This window comes from Entelurus aequoreus, linkage group LG02 (genome assembly GCF_033978785.1).
Source record: "Entelurus aequoreus isolate RoL-2023_Sb linkage group LG02, RoL_Eaeq_v1.1, whole genome shotgun sequence".
NCBI classification, from domain to species: Eukaryota; Metazoa; Chordata; class Actinopteri; order Syngnathiformes; family Syngnathidae; genus Entelurus; species Entelurus aequoreus.
In genome coordinates, this window is record NC_084732.1 from 29,300,894 (window position 1) to 29,317,474 (window position 16,581).

A 16,581-nucleotide genomic window follows, 5' to 3' on the forward strand; every position below is an offset into this window, starting at 1 on the left:
TGCATTGGGATTCTTTTTTTTTAAATTCATTGACATTTTGAATGCAAGTAATAACTTCTTTAGTAATCATGATTAATCCAAATTCAAAGATGTGATTAATCTGATTTAAAAGTGTATCTTATGGCAGCACTAGTAAAAATGCATTTTTAAAATATTTATTTTTGGGGGGTTTTCATGCTGTATTTCCTGACATAGTGGTCTGATGGAGGTGGGCTTTTTACTAAACTACAGAGAGTCCCATGCATCAATCATCAATCAATCATCATCATATACTTTATTAGTCCCCGAGGGGAAATTCTGATTTTCAGCACAATCCCATTCAAGAGCAGACAAACATTACAGTGCAACAGAACTTCCGGCGCCCCTTAGAAAGGTGGGAAAACTAGGGTTAAGGCATTTATAGTCTCACGAAGGCATTTTACCTAAATATTCAATAATATTAAGTCTTTTCTTAGCATTGTTTTTGAAAATGTAAAGTGCAAATAGGAAACGTCAGCATTACAGTTGCTATGTGTGCTCTAAACTGCAGAGTAGTACTTGGCTGTAAGTCATTAATATTTGTACAAATGCAATGTTAACATGGTTATATTATTATTTTGTACCTCCTTTTGAAAAATCTAATTTCATGCCTCTTACTTAATTTACAAAATTGTCAAATTTGATCAAGTTAAGTCAAAATTTACTGCGCAATTTTGTTTGAAAATAAACATATTTATTTATTTATTTATTTATTTATCTTAACCACCTGAAATTAACTTTAATGAGCTCCAGAAAAAAACAGACACCGTGATGACCAAAGCCATTTAGCCTCCTGATGCCAGACTAGCAGCCCCCTCTTTATTTCCTATTAGCAATAAAAGCCTATATCTGCTCCAGCGTGTACGGGAGGGGCTGACATGTGGCATTAATATGAATTATATGCATCTTAATATGCTTTACTTGGCCCCTGAGGCTGGAGGGAACATGACGTCAGCGAGCAGTAATGGCACCGTGATGCTTATATTATGTGTATTTGGACCTTTATTTTCCCCTTTCTGGGTGCCTTCTGTGAACGGGAGGGGTCAAAGGTGAAGGTCCTGCACAGCTGCACACTGAGGAGTGCCGGAGTTCGGTGGGGGGCCATGGAAGAAAGGAAGCAAGCCTGCAGGCATTGACCATGAATTCATTATTTTGTAAATATGCAGCCGCTACCCAGACAAAAAGCATCAGATTTCAACAACAATCTTTTTTTGCAGGGTATTATTTTTAAGGTTTACAGGGTCATTGTTCAAGAAAGAAATCTATTCATTTTGGATGCTTTATGAGCGAGCCAACATTGTCGCAATTTAGCAGCCAATAGTCAAACTCACTGAAAAGGCATTCTGTTAATCAAGTCAAAGCAGGAACCCTATTGATTTTGAAGGAAACCTGACCCAAGATGGTTGGATAGCTGAGGTCAAAAATCTAAACTATACATGTTTCTTTTCCGTCTTGTAGCCCATCTTTATACGTACTTAATTATGCTATAATTATTTCTGCCAATGCAAGAACCCTATTGGTTTGAAAGAAACCTGACCCAAGATGTCTGAGGTAGCTGATGTCAAATATCTACACAATACATGTTCCTTTTTCAGTCATGTAGCCCATCTTTAAACTTACTGAATCATGCCATATAATTCCTGCTAAAGCAAGAACCCTATTGATTTGGAGAAAAGAAAAACCTGACTCAAGATGGTCGCACGAGCCGAGGTCAAACATTGCCGTATTTTATACTCACTGGAAAGGCATACTGTTATTCAAGTTAAATCAGTCCTTCTCAAATGGTGGGGCACGGTGCGATGCCAGGGGGGGCGCATGTGACCTCGGGGAACATGTTTTTTTTGCCTTACCAGAATATGATGAAGCAAATGCAGCACTTGGCTTCACTGTAACCACAGTGGGAGACGAGGAAAGACCGATGTGTTGTTTCCTTTAATGTTAAAAAGCTTACAAGTGTATGCAGAGGTACAGTTGTAACAATTGTATAGATACATTATAATATTTATAGTAATGGTGAAGAGTGGGAGGGGCGCAAAATATGTTTTTCTTCCTCAGGGGGCATAACGGAAAATATTTGAGAAGCACTGAGTTAAATCAAGAACCCTATTGATTTTGAAGGAAACTTGACCAAAGATGGTTGAGGTAGTTGAGGTTAAATATCTCAACGTGTTCCTCTACTATTTTTTAAAACATTTTTTACCTATCTTTAAACGTAATGAATTATGGTACAATTTTTTCTGCCATAGCAAGATCCCAGAAAGGAACCAGAAATATTAATAACAGAAAGAAACAACCCTTTTGTGCGAATGAGTGTGAATGAGTGTAAATGGGGGAGGGAGGTTTTTTGGGTTGGTGCACTAATTGTAAGTGTATCTTGTGTTTTTTATGTTGATTTAATAAAGAAAAAAAAAAATTGTTTTATTTCTTGTGCGGCCCGGTACCAATCGATCCACGGACCGGTAGCGGGCCGCGGCCCGGTGGTTGGGGACCACTGATCTAAACGGTACATGTTCCTTTTCAGTCTTGTAACCCATCTTTAAACTTACTGAGCTATGCTATATAATTTCTGCCAACGCATAAATCATATTGATTTTGAAAGAAACCTGACTGAAGATGTCTGAGGTAGCTGAGGTTAAATATCTAAACAGTAAATGTTGCTTTTTTAGTCCTGTAACCCATCTTTAAACTTACTGAATTATGCTATGTAATTTCTTCTAAAGCAGGAACCCTATTGATTTAGAAGGAAGCCTGACTCAATATGGTTGCAGGAGCCAAGGTCAAACGTTGTCGTATTTTAGCAGCTAATAGTCAAACTCACTGAGGAGGCATACTGTGTTTCAAGTTAAATCGAGAATCCTATTGATTTTAAAGGAAACCTGACCAAAGATGGTTGAGGTAGTTGAGGTCGAATATCTCACCGTGTTCCTCTACAGTCTTTTACCTATCTTTAAAGGCCTACTGAAACCCACTACTACCGACCACGCAGTCTGATAGTTTATATATCAATGATGAAATCTTAACATTGCAACACATGCCAATACGGCCGGGTTAACTTAAAAGTGCAATTTTAAATTTCCCGGGAAATATCCGGCTGAAAACGTCTCGGCACGATGACGTTTGCGCGTGACGTCACGGATTGTAGCAGACATTTTGGAACAGCACGGTGGCCAGCTTAAGTCGTCTGTTTTCATCGCAAAATTCCACAGTATTCTGGACATCTGTGTTGGTGAATCTTTTGCAATTTGTTTAATGAACAATGAAGACGGCAAAGAAGAAAGCTTTAGGTGAGATCGGTGTATTAGCGGCTGGCTACAGAAACACAACGCCGTCCTCCGCCGCGCCGCTGTCCTCACCGGTGTCTGGGTTGACTTCCTCCGTCTCCGGGACGCCGACCGCACCGATGATCGTGGTGAAGTCCTCCGTCGCGCCGTCGATCACTGGAACGCAGGTGAGCACGGGTGGTGATGAGCAGATGAGGGCTGGCGTAGGTGGAGAGCTAATGTTTTTAGCATAGCTCTGTCGAGGTCCCGTAGCTAAGTTAGCTTCAATGGCATCGTTAGCAACAGCATTGCTAGGCTTCGCCAGGCTGGACAGCATTAACCGTGTGGTTACAGGTCCAGGGTTTAGTTCAGTGTCTCCTGATAGAAGAAGTAATAGTAGTATTGTTGATCTTCTGTCTATCCTTCCAGTCAGGGGCATGTTTCTTCTGTTTCTATCCGCAGTTAAGCACCATGCTATCACATTAGCTCCGAAGCTAAAGTGTTTCACCGATGTATTGTCGTGGAGATAAAAGTCACTGTGAATGTCCATCTCACGTTCTCGACTCTCATTTTCAAGAGGATATACTATCCGAGGTGGTTTAAAATGCAAATCCGTGATTCACAATAGAAAAATGAGAAAGTGTGGAATCCAATGAGCCCTTGTACCTATGTTACGGTCAGAGCGAAAAAAGATACATTTTGGCGTCCTGCACTGCACTCTAATCCTACACTCTCACTTTCCTCATCCACGAATCTTTCATTCTCGCTCAAATTAATGGGGTAATCGTCGCTTTCTCGGTCCGAATCACTCTCGCTGCTGGTGGCCATGATTGTAAACAATGTGCAGATGTGAGGCTCTCCACAACCTGTGACGTCACGCGACTTCCTGTACAGGCAAGGCTTTTTTATCAGCGACCAAAAGTTGCAAACTTTATCATCGATGTTCTCTACTAAATCCTTTCAGCAAAAATATGGCAATATTGCGAAATGATCAAGTATGACACATAGAACGGACCTGCTATCCCCGTTTAAATAAGAACATTTCATTTCAGTAGGCCTTTAAACTTAATTAATTATGCTACTGTTATTTCTGCCAAAGCAAGAATCCTATTAATTTTGAAGGAAACATGACCCAAGATAGTTGCGGTAGCTGAGGTCAAATATCTAAACATTTCCTTTTTAGTCTTGTAATCCATCTTTAAAAATTTACTGAAAAATCCTATAACTATTTCGGCCAATGCAAGAACTCTATTGATTTGAAAGGAAACCTGACCCAAAATGGTTGTACGCGTCGAGGCCAAGCACTGTCGTATTTTTAGCAGCCAATAGTCAAACTCAATATTGTTATTCAAATTAAAGCAAGAACCCTGTTGATTTTAAAGGACACTTGACCCAAAATGGCTGAGACAACTGCAGTCTAAAAGTACATGATTATTTTCAATCTTGTAACCCATCTTTAAAATTACTTAATTGTGCTATAATTATTTATACTAAAGCAAGAATCCTCCTCATTTGTTTTTCAATAAAAGGTATGTATTTACACAGTTTGCAGGGCATTTTTTTTTGGTAGTTTTTCTGAATAAAAAGATGAAAACTCTCCCAAAATTTGAGACACGTGTTTGTTTTATTACAAAGTAACAATTTGTTGAATGAATATAAATGAAAATATAAATAATAACAAAATATTTAATGAAATGGAATTTTTTTTTTTTTTTGCTGGCATTTGTGTTGACACGACACCAGTGAACGTATGATTGTTTGTTTTCTTGACATGTTCAAACGTCATTAAAATATCAGAGCAAGAAACCTATTCATTTTGAACGGTATTCAGCACTGCCAGCTGCGGCCAAAATGTGAGGAATGACCCCAAAATGTCACATTTCAGTTTCCTACCGGCTCTATTGATTTTGCATAAAACCAACACAAGATCCCTAAGAGACCCTAGGGTCAAATATGGAAGCAGTGACCCGGTTAGTAGTAGTAGTGATACAGTATTCTGTAAAGGCAAGTATGCTATTCATTTGTATAGTGTCTAGCACAAGCTGGCCACGCCCAAAACAAAAGGACTTGAGTTAATGCAAGAACCCTATTGATTTTGAATGGTAGCAGATATTAACTGATATTAACTGAGGTCCAAACAGACAACAAACATTCCGGCCCCTTCTACACTAAGCTGGCTAAAGTTATACCGGGTATATCCCATGTAACCTTATCCTTGTCCACACACACACACACACAAGACCCCCACCCCTTCCGACCTCCGGCGCAACGCGACCTAGTTCGCATGCGCGAAAAAATATGTGCATACATACATACATACATGAATCAAAGTAAACAATGTGATGAAGAACATTTTACAACAACCAACAACAGGACACTGTGCTTGAAGGCTGAAATTGTCCGTCGTACTTGATTTCATGGCTTCATAATAGTTATGGAGTACAAAACTAAGACGTTAAGTAATCGCTCGACATACATCGCGGAGAGTAACTGATAGTCTGCTTTGCCAGTCCAAATGCATTCGCTATTTTTCGCAGTCTTCCCTCGTCCACGGGAGCCCGCATTCTCGTTGTCTCCCCTTCGACAAATGGACAAACTTTTTCACTCCCTTCGACAAATGGACAAAGTTTTTCGCTAAGTAGTATCACAGCTGGACATTCGAAAGTTCTCTTGCCGTTCTTCTGACACAACACACTCGCTGACAAACATTACAAAAAAAAATAAAGAAACCTATTGATCTTTTTTTTGTTCATAAAAAAACAGCTGACTCCAGTGTTTTGAAGAAGCTTTCGCCATGTGTCAGTGGTAGCTGAGTTCAATAATTGTATTCACCTTTTTTCAATGTTGCAATTGTTATTCCTGACATTCCATAGACAGATACCTGCTCAGTGGCCGTGTGGTTAGAGTGTCCGCCCTGAGATCGGTAGGTCATGAGTTCAAACCCCAGCCGAGTCATACCAAAGACTATAAAAATGGGACCCATTACCTCCCACTCAGCATCAAAGGTTGGAATTGGGGGTTAAATCACCAAAAATTATTCCCGGGCGCGGCCACTGCTGCTGCTCACTGCTCCCCTCACCTCCCAGGGGGTGAACAAGGGGATGGGTCAAATACTGAGGACACATTTCACCAAACCTAGTGTGCGTGTGACAATTATTGGTACTTTAACTTTAATTTTCCACGCAGTCTTCCTCAGACTTTCACTAACCGAGTCAAAACGAGAAACCTAGTGGTTTTATTCCAGGGTGGACTCTTTTGGGCCTCATCTGGCCATATATGTGGAACTTGTGTCTCCATATTGGTGGCAAAAAGCCATCAAGAGAGCTGAACCCATGAATATAAAAAAAAAATCATGTGGGAGCATGTCTACACGAGTCGAGACTTTCCAGTACGATTGAACAATGATTGTTTCCGCAGCTGCTCGGACGCTCTTCTTCATACTTTCCATACTTCACAGACTGCATGTCAGAGGGGACCTGAAGCGGCAGCAGTATCACGTCTTGCTGCTACTTTGAAAGGTCACCATGGAGACGCCGTGTCTCTAATCGCTTGTAATAATCAAGACTCCCAATCAGTGAGGTGCCCACACGTTGACCAATGGCCTTGCTTTCTTCCTGTTTGTTTGTGAGTTTGTAGCTGCAGCCTAAATACTGTACTGTACTGTACTGTACTGTACTGTACTGTACGTGGCGTGCAAATGCCTACAGAGAGCATGTCTTAGCTAAACAGCCTGCAGGAAGTGTTCCTTCATGTGCTAATTAGCCGTTAATAACGCATACGTATTGGCATATCAGGCTCTGTGTGAAGAATAAAGAAGTGTGCAGTGACAGCGTGTTTGGTGTCAGTCTATGTGACGACGATGATGATGAAGGTTGCAATCACTGACAATCATGAGGGAGTTGAAAGGCGCAGTCAAGCTAATTTGTTTGCTGGGTAATTGAGGAGCAACATGCTGATTAGCTAGCCTGGGAAAAAAAGAATGATGTGATTCTCACATGTTTACTTCATATCTGCTGGAAATAATGGACGTGTTTTTAAAACGGCAGTATGTAAGGGTTTGACTTTAAAGCAACTGCTTAGAAAATGAGAACAGTGGGCCCCATTCAGCAATAAGTTCCTAACTTTTCCTCTTATCTTTCTTCCTAAGTGATTTCCTAAGAGGAGTCCATTCAAATTCAAGACGTGTTCTTAAACGCCCAAATTGTTCCCACCTGCTGTTCTTAAGTTGCTGAATGCCAAATGGTTATCGTGTGCGTGTCTATCATAATTTGCATATAAACACGCCGTTATTTCCCCAACATGCATATGTAAACACCCTTAATTACGTAATTTGCATAGGTAAACGCCCTTAATTCCCCATATAAGAGCACAATTCCGGCGGAAAAGCCGAACAACAGACATACGGAGAAAACACAAATCAGATTACAGAAGATAAATTTGTATTATCCCGCGGGGAAAATACATAATGTCAAAACGTAAGTTTAAGAAAGGGGGGGACTGCTGAGGTAGCCTAAAGCGTTCAAATAAATATTCGTCATTTCGGGCAAAAAGGTCGACATGATGGTGAAATATGTGCTCTCTCCCCAGGGCACGATCTGCGGCATCTTGCAGCGTGCGTGCCTGTGCGTGCACGTGTGCACGCACATGGTATTTTGAAATGTCTATATATTGCTCATTTTGCTATATGTCTGTCTGTCTATCTTATCTATATCTATGTATCTATCTATCTATAATTGTGTACATTAGAAGATAAATAATGTACACAAATATAGATAGATAGATAGATAGATAGATAGATAGATAGATAGATAGATAGATATTCATATATATATATATATATATATATATATATATATATATATATATATATATATATATATATATATATATATATATATATATATATATATATATATATATATAAATTTAACATTAGACAATAGAAGTAAGGGAACTTGTCACACTTAAGAACAAATAGGCCACACAAATCTACGAGTGCTTTGGAGCACTCGTAGATTTTGCTCTTACCTACGAACAAATCCCAGCTAAGAAAACATTGGTGAATACAAAAATCTCCTTAAAAACTACGTAAGTGGGCCAAAGAACAAAATGTGTTCTTAAGAACGGTTGCTGAATGGGGCCCAGTGCCTCTGCCCTTGCCATGGTAACCCTTATAAGACTCTTAAAGGAGTTGTTAATGTTGGCAGACCAGCCAGGACACAAATGTATGTTATGTTTGCCATGGGGCAAGATAACTTTTCTTACTGTTACTTTGAAGTGTTTTTTTTCTGCAGGTTGTTACTTTATAATTATGGAGATGAAAGCAGTACATTAGGTCAGTAAGTGAACTATAATACATGATAAATGGGTTATACTTGTATAGCTCTTTTCTACCTTCAAGGTACTCAAAGCTTTGACAGTATTTCCACATTCACCCATTCACACACACATTCACACACTGATGGCGGGAGCTGCCATGCAAGGCGCTAACCAGCACCCATCAGGAGCAATGGTGTCTTGCCCAAGGACACAACGGACGTGACTAGGATGATAGAAGGTGGGGATTGAACCTCAGTAACCAGCAACCCTCCGATTGCTGGCAGGGCCACTCTACCAACTTCGCCACACCGTCCCTAGTGTTGGTGGACCATCCAAGACACTCTTTTTTTGTTATAATCGCCATGGAGCAAGATGACTTTTCTTACTGTTACTTTAAAATGTTTTTTTACGTATCAGGTTGTTACTGTATATGGTGATGCAAAGCAGTAAATTAAGTCAGTATGTGAATTTTAAGGGTCTTTAATGTTGGTGGACCAGCCAGGGCACAGTTTTAGATGTTCGCCGTAGAGCAATATAAATGTTCTTACGGTTACTTTAAAATGTTTTTTTTTCATTTTCAGGTTGTTACTGTATATGGTGATGCAAAGCAGTAAATGAAGTTCATTATGTGAATTTTAAGGGTCTTAAATGTTGGTGGACCAGCCAGTACACCTCTCATGTTGTGTTAACCATGGAGGAAGATGCATTTTCATACTATTACTCTAACATGCATTTTACTATTTGCAGGCTGGTACTGTATATGGAGGAAAAAAGCAGTAAATTAAGTCAGTATGTTAACTATAAGGGTCTTTGGTGTTGGTGGACCATCCAAGACACTCTTTTTTGTTAAAATCTCCATGGAGCAAGATAACTTTTCTTACTGTTACTTTAAAAAGTTTTTTTTAACGTATCAGGTTGTTACTGTATATGGTAATGCAAAGCAGTAAATTAAGTCAGTATGTGAATTTTAAGGGTCTTTAATGTTGGTGGACCAGCCAGGACACCGTTTTATATGTTTGCCGTAGATCAGGGGTGTCAAACTCAAATACGGAGTGGACCCAAAATTTTAAACTGAACAAAGCCTCAGGCCAAGGTTGAACAAATTAACCTTTTAATAGGGACCCAAACAAGTTTTGCATTGAATATTGAACAAGCAAGGCTTATATAACTTTATAGTGACATGCAAAATCGAGTTTCAAATAATAATAATAATAATTAAAAAATATCAATGGCATATCAAATACAATTTAAATAAAAATTGAATGCCTCTTTTCTATTTGCAGCCTTCTGAGGTAAATATCAACATTAACTTTTTCCACAGGCTAATAAATTTGAAAATAAAATAACAATGAATAAACCAACCATTCAGGACTTTAAACTGCTCAGTTTGCAACACACTGATCTAATCTGATGTGCCCAAGGCAGATACCTGCCATCTTTTCTTGGATGCTAGTTCATTAATGTCGGGGCTCAGGCTTTGAGCTGAGGCAACCTTCATTATCGAACGAAGGTGTTCATCAGTCATTATATCTCGTAGTCCACCCGGACCACAGTCTTGGGGGCGTGCCTTAAAGGCACTACCTTTAACGTCCTCGACGAGAAGTTTGTCACACCGTGGTGAGGGAAGTCCTGTTTTGGGGTTGTCTGGCACATTTCCTGTTTTATTTTGAAAATTCTAATCCTCCTCTCGTTTCAGGCCACTTGCCCTTCCTCCTGTGTCACTGGTCTGATGTCTCTCCTGATTGCCTGATTGTGCCCACCTGTGTCACCCTCCCTCATGTGTATATAGTCCTCGTCTTCCCCTGTCTTGTTGCCAGAGTATATCGTCTCGCTACGTACCTCCAGCCTTGTCCACAGCCTTGTTCACAGCCATCAACCAAGTTTGATAAGTATTGTCTCGCTTTGTTTATTGATTCCTTTGTTCCCTCTGAGAGAGTGATTTTCTTTTGCTAAGTTTTTTTGGTCAAGTCTTTTTGTATCAATTTTCATAGTGCCTTGTCTTCCTTTTTTTTCCCTCCTTCTGGAGCGCTTTTAGTTTTCAGGCTTCTCAAATACTTTATACATACTTTCTGTTTATAGCGTCTCAACTTTTTAGCATGAGAGAATTTCCTTTTTGTAGATCATTATAGATTGTTTTTTTTTTTTGTGTATTCGACTCATAGAACTTTTTGGCTATTGCCTGTTCCTCCTTATGGAGTGATTTTCTGTTTATTGCCTTATGTCCTATGCTAATACCCTATAGGTGCTTGAATATATCTTAGATAGATTTTGTAGCCACTTTCTTTAATCACTCTGTCCTAGAGATAGCAGGGAATTATTTAAATAAAGGTCTGAGTCAATTGTCACTCCTCTGCATCTGAGTCCTCATTTACGCCAAGACTTAACAAAGTTGTCACGTTCGCTTTTCATCCATTCTAACAACGTGCCGGCCCTGTCACAAGATATGTGCGGCTTCTGTACGCACACACACGTGAATGCAACGCAAACCGTAACACAACATAAACACAACAGAACAAATACCCAGAACCCTTTGCAGCATTAACTCTTCCGGGACGCTACAAAATACACCCCCCGCTACCACCAAATCCCCCCCCCCCCCCACACACACACACCTTGTAGCGTCCCGGAAGAGCTGCAAAGGGTTCTGGGTATTTGTTCTGTTGTGTTTATGTTGTGTTACGGTGCAGATGTTCTCCCGAAATGTGTTTGTCATTCTTGTTTGGTGTGGGTTCACAGTGTGGCGCATATTTGTAACAGTGTTAAAGTTGTTTATACGGCTACCCTCAGTGTGACCTGTATGGCTGTTGATCAAGTACACTTTGCATTCACTTGTGTTGGTGCGTGCAGAAGCCGCACATATTATGTGACTGGGCCAGCACTCGTTGGACTGGATGAAAAGCGGACGTGACAATTTTTGGGAGGGGCACTGACATTTGGGAGTCTCCCGGGAGGGTTGGCAAGTATGAGAATTAGCGGTGAATGCGGTGTTACTGCGGCACCGCCGCTGTATATAATCGGCGGGCCAGCTCTAGTGTTAATTTGATATCGCCTCAAGGGCCAAGTGAAATTACACGGCGGGCCAAATTTTTCCCGCGGGCCAGAGTTTGACACCCATGTTGTATATGGTGATGAAAAGCAGTACATTAGGTCAGTATGTGAACTATAAGGGTCTTTAATGTTGGAGACAGTTTGATGTTTTGTTCGCCATGGAGCAAGATAACTTTTCTGACTTATGTTTATTTTTATTTATTTACAGGTTGTTACTGTATGTGGTGATGAAAAGCATGCAGTTTGTGTTAGCCATGGAGGAAAAAACATGTTCATACTATTAAAAATGTCAATACAATGTAAAATGCATTGTACTATTTGTAGGCTGTTACTGTACATGGAAATGAAAAAGAAGTAAATTAAGTCAGTATGACATTTTTAAGTCTTTGACATTGGTGGACCAACCAGGACACGTATCATGGAGTAGGATAACTTCTCCTACAATTAGTATATGTATTTTTTATTTGTATATGGAGAAGAAAATGCAGTAAATTAGGTCAGTATGTGAATTATAAAGGTCTTTAATATAGGTGGACCAGCCAGTACACCTCTCATGTTGTGTTAACCATGGAGAAAGATACATTTTCATACCAATACTTTAAAATGTGTTTTACTATTTGCTGGCCGGTACTGGATATGCAGATGAAAGAGAAGTACATTAAGTCAGTATGTGAATTATAATGGTCTTTAAAATTAGTGAACCAGCCAGGACACCCCTTATAATTTGTTTGCATTGGAGCAGGATACATTTCCGATTACTTTAAAATGCCATGTTTTATTTGTAGGCTGTTTCTGGAGATGGAAATGCAGTAAATGAAGTCAGTATGTGATTTATATCGGTCTTGAACATTGGTGGACAAGCCAGTCTCTCATGTTGTGTTAGCCATTGAGGAAGGTACATTTTCATATCATTATTGTAAAATGCATTTTATTATTTGTAGGCTGTTACTGTATATGGAGATGAAAAGCAGTAAGAGAAGCTACTATGTGATTAAAATGGGTGTTTAAAATTGGTGGACCAGCCAGGACACCCTTCTACGTTATGTTTGCCATGTCACGGCCCGGGTGCATTCCAATGCGCATTCATCTGTACGCTCTGCTGAGCGCACCTCCAAGAGCACACCTGCGCGCGCCACTCCTGCAGAAGCTGTGCCGGTGCACAGCTGCAATCAATCAGCACTCATCACACCTGTCGCTGATGAGCTTCCTGGGCTTCTTAAGCCAGTGCAGACCTGCGTTCTGGGCCAGGACGTAGCTCCCTGTCCTGTACAGTAAGCCAAACATGTTAAGCTCTATGCATTCTTTCTCTCTCTGTGTTTTCCCCCCTGCCGTGTTCATTTTGTCTCGTGTACTCCTTGTCGCCTCCCAGCAGCAGACCTCTGTTCCCGCGTCACAAGCAGTGTTGGGACTAACGCGTTACTAAGTAACGCGTTACTGTAACGCCGTTAGTTTCGGCAGTAACTAGTAATCTAACGAGTTATTTTTTATATGCAGTAACTCAGTTACCGCTACTGCATGACGCATTACTGCATTATTTTACGTTATTTTTATGTAGTATTGGCTAGAAACAGAAGATCTGAGTGTGTTTTATTGGAGCGCTTCGGTGGAAAAGAGGCGTGCTTTCTGTGGGTGGGGGAAAGCACGCCTCCCCGCAGGGGAGACGTTCCTCCAGAGCCGTACTTCTGGGCTAACAACCTTCACTTTACCCGGAAGAGGGTCTTTACAGCTGAGGGTGAATGACGAGACCGGCGGTTTGTTGCAACTTTGTGACTTTATTGGACGCAGCTTCCACCAAGCTAGAACACCTGCACGCACTCACTGTCGCCGCTCCCTCACCTCTCTCGCCCACTCACTCACTGACGTCACTCACCTCACATGTTGTCATATCTTAAAGGGCCACACACACATACGCTACTCTCATAACAACTAACAAGACATCATGGTGAAGCCAGAAGTCGAGTTTTTTTTTAACATGGAGACATTCTCAATACTTTTCTTTTGTCGAGCACAAAGAAAATAACATTTTAGTTAAATGTAAGTTGTGTCTTGGATCAAAGATCCTATCTACTTAGAGTTAAAGTTAAAGTGCCATTATGTTGCAGCTATTTAAAATAGTTTTGTCAATTTTTTCTGGCCTGAAATAAATTGGCCCTTTGAAACATATCTTTGTCTTTGTGTGTTGTATGTAGACCACATTGTTTGTGTGTTGTATGTAGACCACGTTGTTTGTGTGTTGTATGTAGACCACATTGCTTAGCAGAGTTCAGTGATGCAAATGCATGTCAAGTTGATCAACAGATGGTATTATTCTCCAGTGCAATAACAGTACTGAAATGAAGGCTAAAAGTGCATTAATGGGAGCCTTAAAAAAAAGGGGAAAAAAAGAAGTAACTAAATAGTTACTTTTCACAGTAACGCATTACTTTTTGGTGTAAGTAACTGAGTTAGTAACTAAGTTACTTTTGAAATAAAGTAACTAGTAATTGTAACTAATTACTGGTTTTCAGTAACTAACCCAACACTGGTCACGAGCAGTGTGTCTTGTCTCCCCGTATTCCCTATGCTTCCCTGGCTGCCTCTTGGATCTCGACCTCCTGCCTGGACACAGACTTTGACGCCTCGCTACTGCCCCCGACTTCCTGCCTGTCTCACAGACCTCCGAGCTTGTCTTGCCTCCCTTGGACTTCCGCACCTCTCGCTCAACACTTCCGGGTAACACACGCTTCAGTTAATCCCAACACATAGTCACACACACACACACACACACACAAACACACACACCCACACGCACACACATTTTGTATTGATTACCCACTTCATTTTGTATTTATATATATTGTTTATGTATATAAATAAACCTTGAGCTAAAAAACGACGTCCCTGCTGTCTGTGCCGTCTCCTTCCTCCTGTACACATAACATGCCATGGAGCAAGATAACTTTTCTTACTCTTACATAAAAATTTATTTTTTCCCCTTAATATACTATTACTTTATATGGAGATAAAAAGCAGTGAATAAAGTCAGTATACGAATTATACTTCTTCTTTTTTTTACAATGTCAGTGACCACTTTAATATTGTATTGTAAATGAACCTTTCTTGCTATTACTTTAAAATGCATCATTTTATTTGAGCCTTTTACGGTATATGGAAGTGAAAAAGCAATAAATTAAGTCAGGTCTTTCATGTTGGTTGACCAGCCAGGACACCTCTCATGATTTGTTTGCCATGGAGCAAGATACATTTCCTTACTATTACTTTGAAATGTGTTATTTGTAGTTTTAGCCTGTTATTTTATATGAAGATAAAACAGTAGTTAATGAAGACAGTATGTTAAATAAAAAATGGACTAACATCGGAATGAATTAGTTACTAGAGTTTCAACATTCAGGATGCAAGGTTATGTATTAAGTATTAACATTTTACATACAGCATGTAAAAGGCACACATACCGCCCCATTGGTGCATAAATTACAATTTGATCACTGTCCAATGAAAAGCATTTATCTCCAATGTTTGTGGGTTTTTTTTTTTAACACAAAACATACTATTTTTGTTGTTTTTCTAATGAAAAAAAAGGTAAAAGTGCTCCCAAAAATTTGGACGTACACGTTTGTTTTATTGTTTTTATTTTTGCTGAATACAAATAAAAAACATAAATGAGAAAAACAAAAACAAAACATAAATAAATAAGAGGGAAAATAAAATTGTGAAAATTTGCTCGATAAAATTAAAACACAAATAACACCAAGTTTGAGGCCATGATAAAATTCATGGTTTTTGTAATAGTAAGATACCTGGAGATACATGTCTTTTATTTGATTGTGAAAAGTTGCTCAAATTGCATTAAAACAATGAAGTAAAAAAATGCATACAAATAAAATAATGAAAAAAATATGATTTAAAAAAAATGTATTTATCTATTATTATTTTTTATTTAAATAATCCAAACTCAATACAAATACTTTGAGATTCGAATGCAATGGTCATTAGAGAAAATATTACTGTTCGGAGATAGATGCTTTTAGTGCCAATTCGTAAAAGAAGTAACATTTAAAATAAAACATACCGCTAATTTCTGCTCATTTTGGGATGGAAATGCTGATGTCATGATGGCATAAATACCATGTTCATTGGAGGCACTGACCCTTTGCAGAGAAGCAGAAGCCATGCAAGTGTCCTAACACACACACACACATTTGTCACACACCCTTTGGTTTGACACACATAATAATGACAGTGTCAGCTTCAATACATCCTCGTTGTCAGCTGGCACTCAGAGTCAGAGCAAACTACAACATCACTCTCCTCATCAGGAACTTCACGCAGCATCAGCATCTTAGCACCAACAAGGTGACCGATAACATCTCTAACATGACACACACTTAAACGACAACTCCTTCAATGCACACACACAAACACACACAGGGAATGTGATGCTATCTGTGTAGTAAGTGAGCCCTTCCTGCCATGCCTATTAACGCACAATATAAAGCATCCTTTTGTCTCATTGTGAGCCACGCCGGCCGCCTGCTGTCATATATCAAAAAAGGAGGGACTCACCGTGCGGCGACAGGAGCCAGGTGGTGTGAGAGGAGGCTGCAGTGGTGAAGGAATCCCCCTCCTCCTCCTCCTCCTCCTCTTCCCTCGATTCCTCTTCCTACCGGTGTGTAACGTGTGTGTGTAGAGCTGATCCAGCAGATGCAGACTGGAACCACCAATAGAAAGAGGCGAGAGGGTGTGTGAGACACAGCAGAGGAGGGGTCTGATAGCATTACATCATGGGCGAGGGTTCTGCAGGGGGTGGGGGAAAGTGTGTGTCCTTGTGTTTCCAGCACTGTATATTTCCATTTTTTGCAGAGCGATTAAACATGTGCACACCTGCATGCTGTTATTTAGCCGCATCATTTAACGTGTAAATAAGCAGTGAGAACAT

General features: G+C 39.9%; 1 protein-coding gene across 1 annotated transcript in view; it reads right to left on the bottom strand.

The window, feature by feature from the left end:
• The window catches only part of LOC133632311 (semaphorin-4B-like), a 159,020-nt gene extending 142,685 nt beyond the window's left edge, over window positions 1-16,335 (bottom strand). Inside the window, exon 1 of the mRNA XM_062024694.1 lies at window positions 16,209-16,335. The gene's annotated coding sequence lies outside the window, so the exon portion shown is untranslated. The remainder of the gene's footprint in view (window positions 1-16,208) is intronic.
• Between the last annotated feature and the right edge of the window lie 246 nt (window positions 16,336-16,581).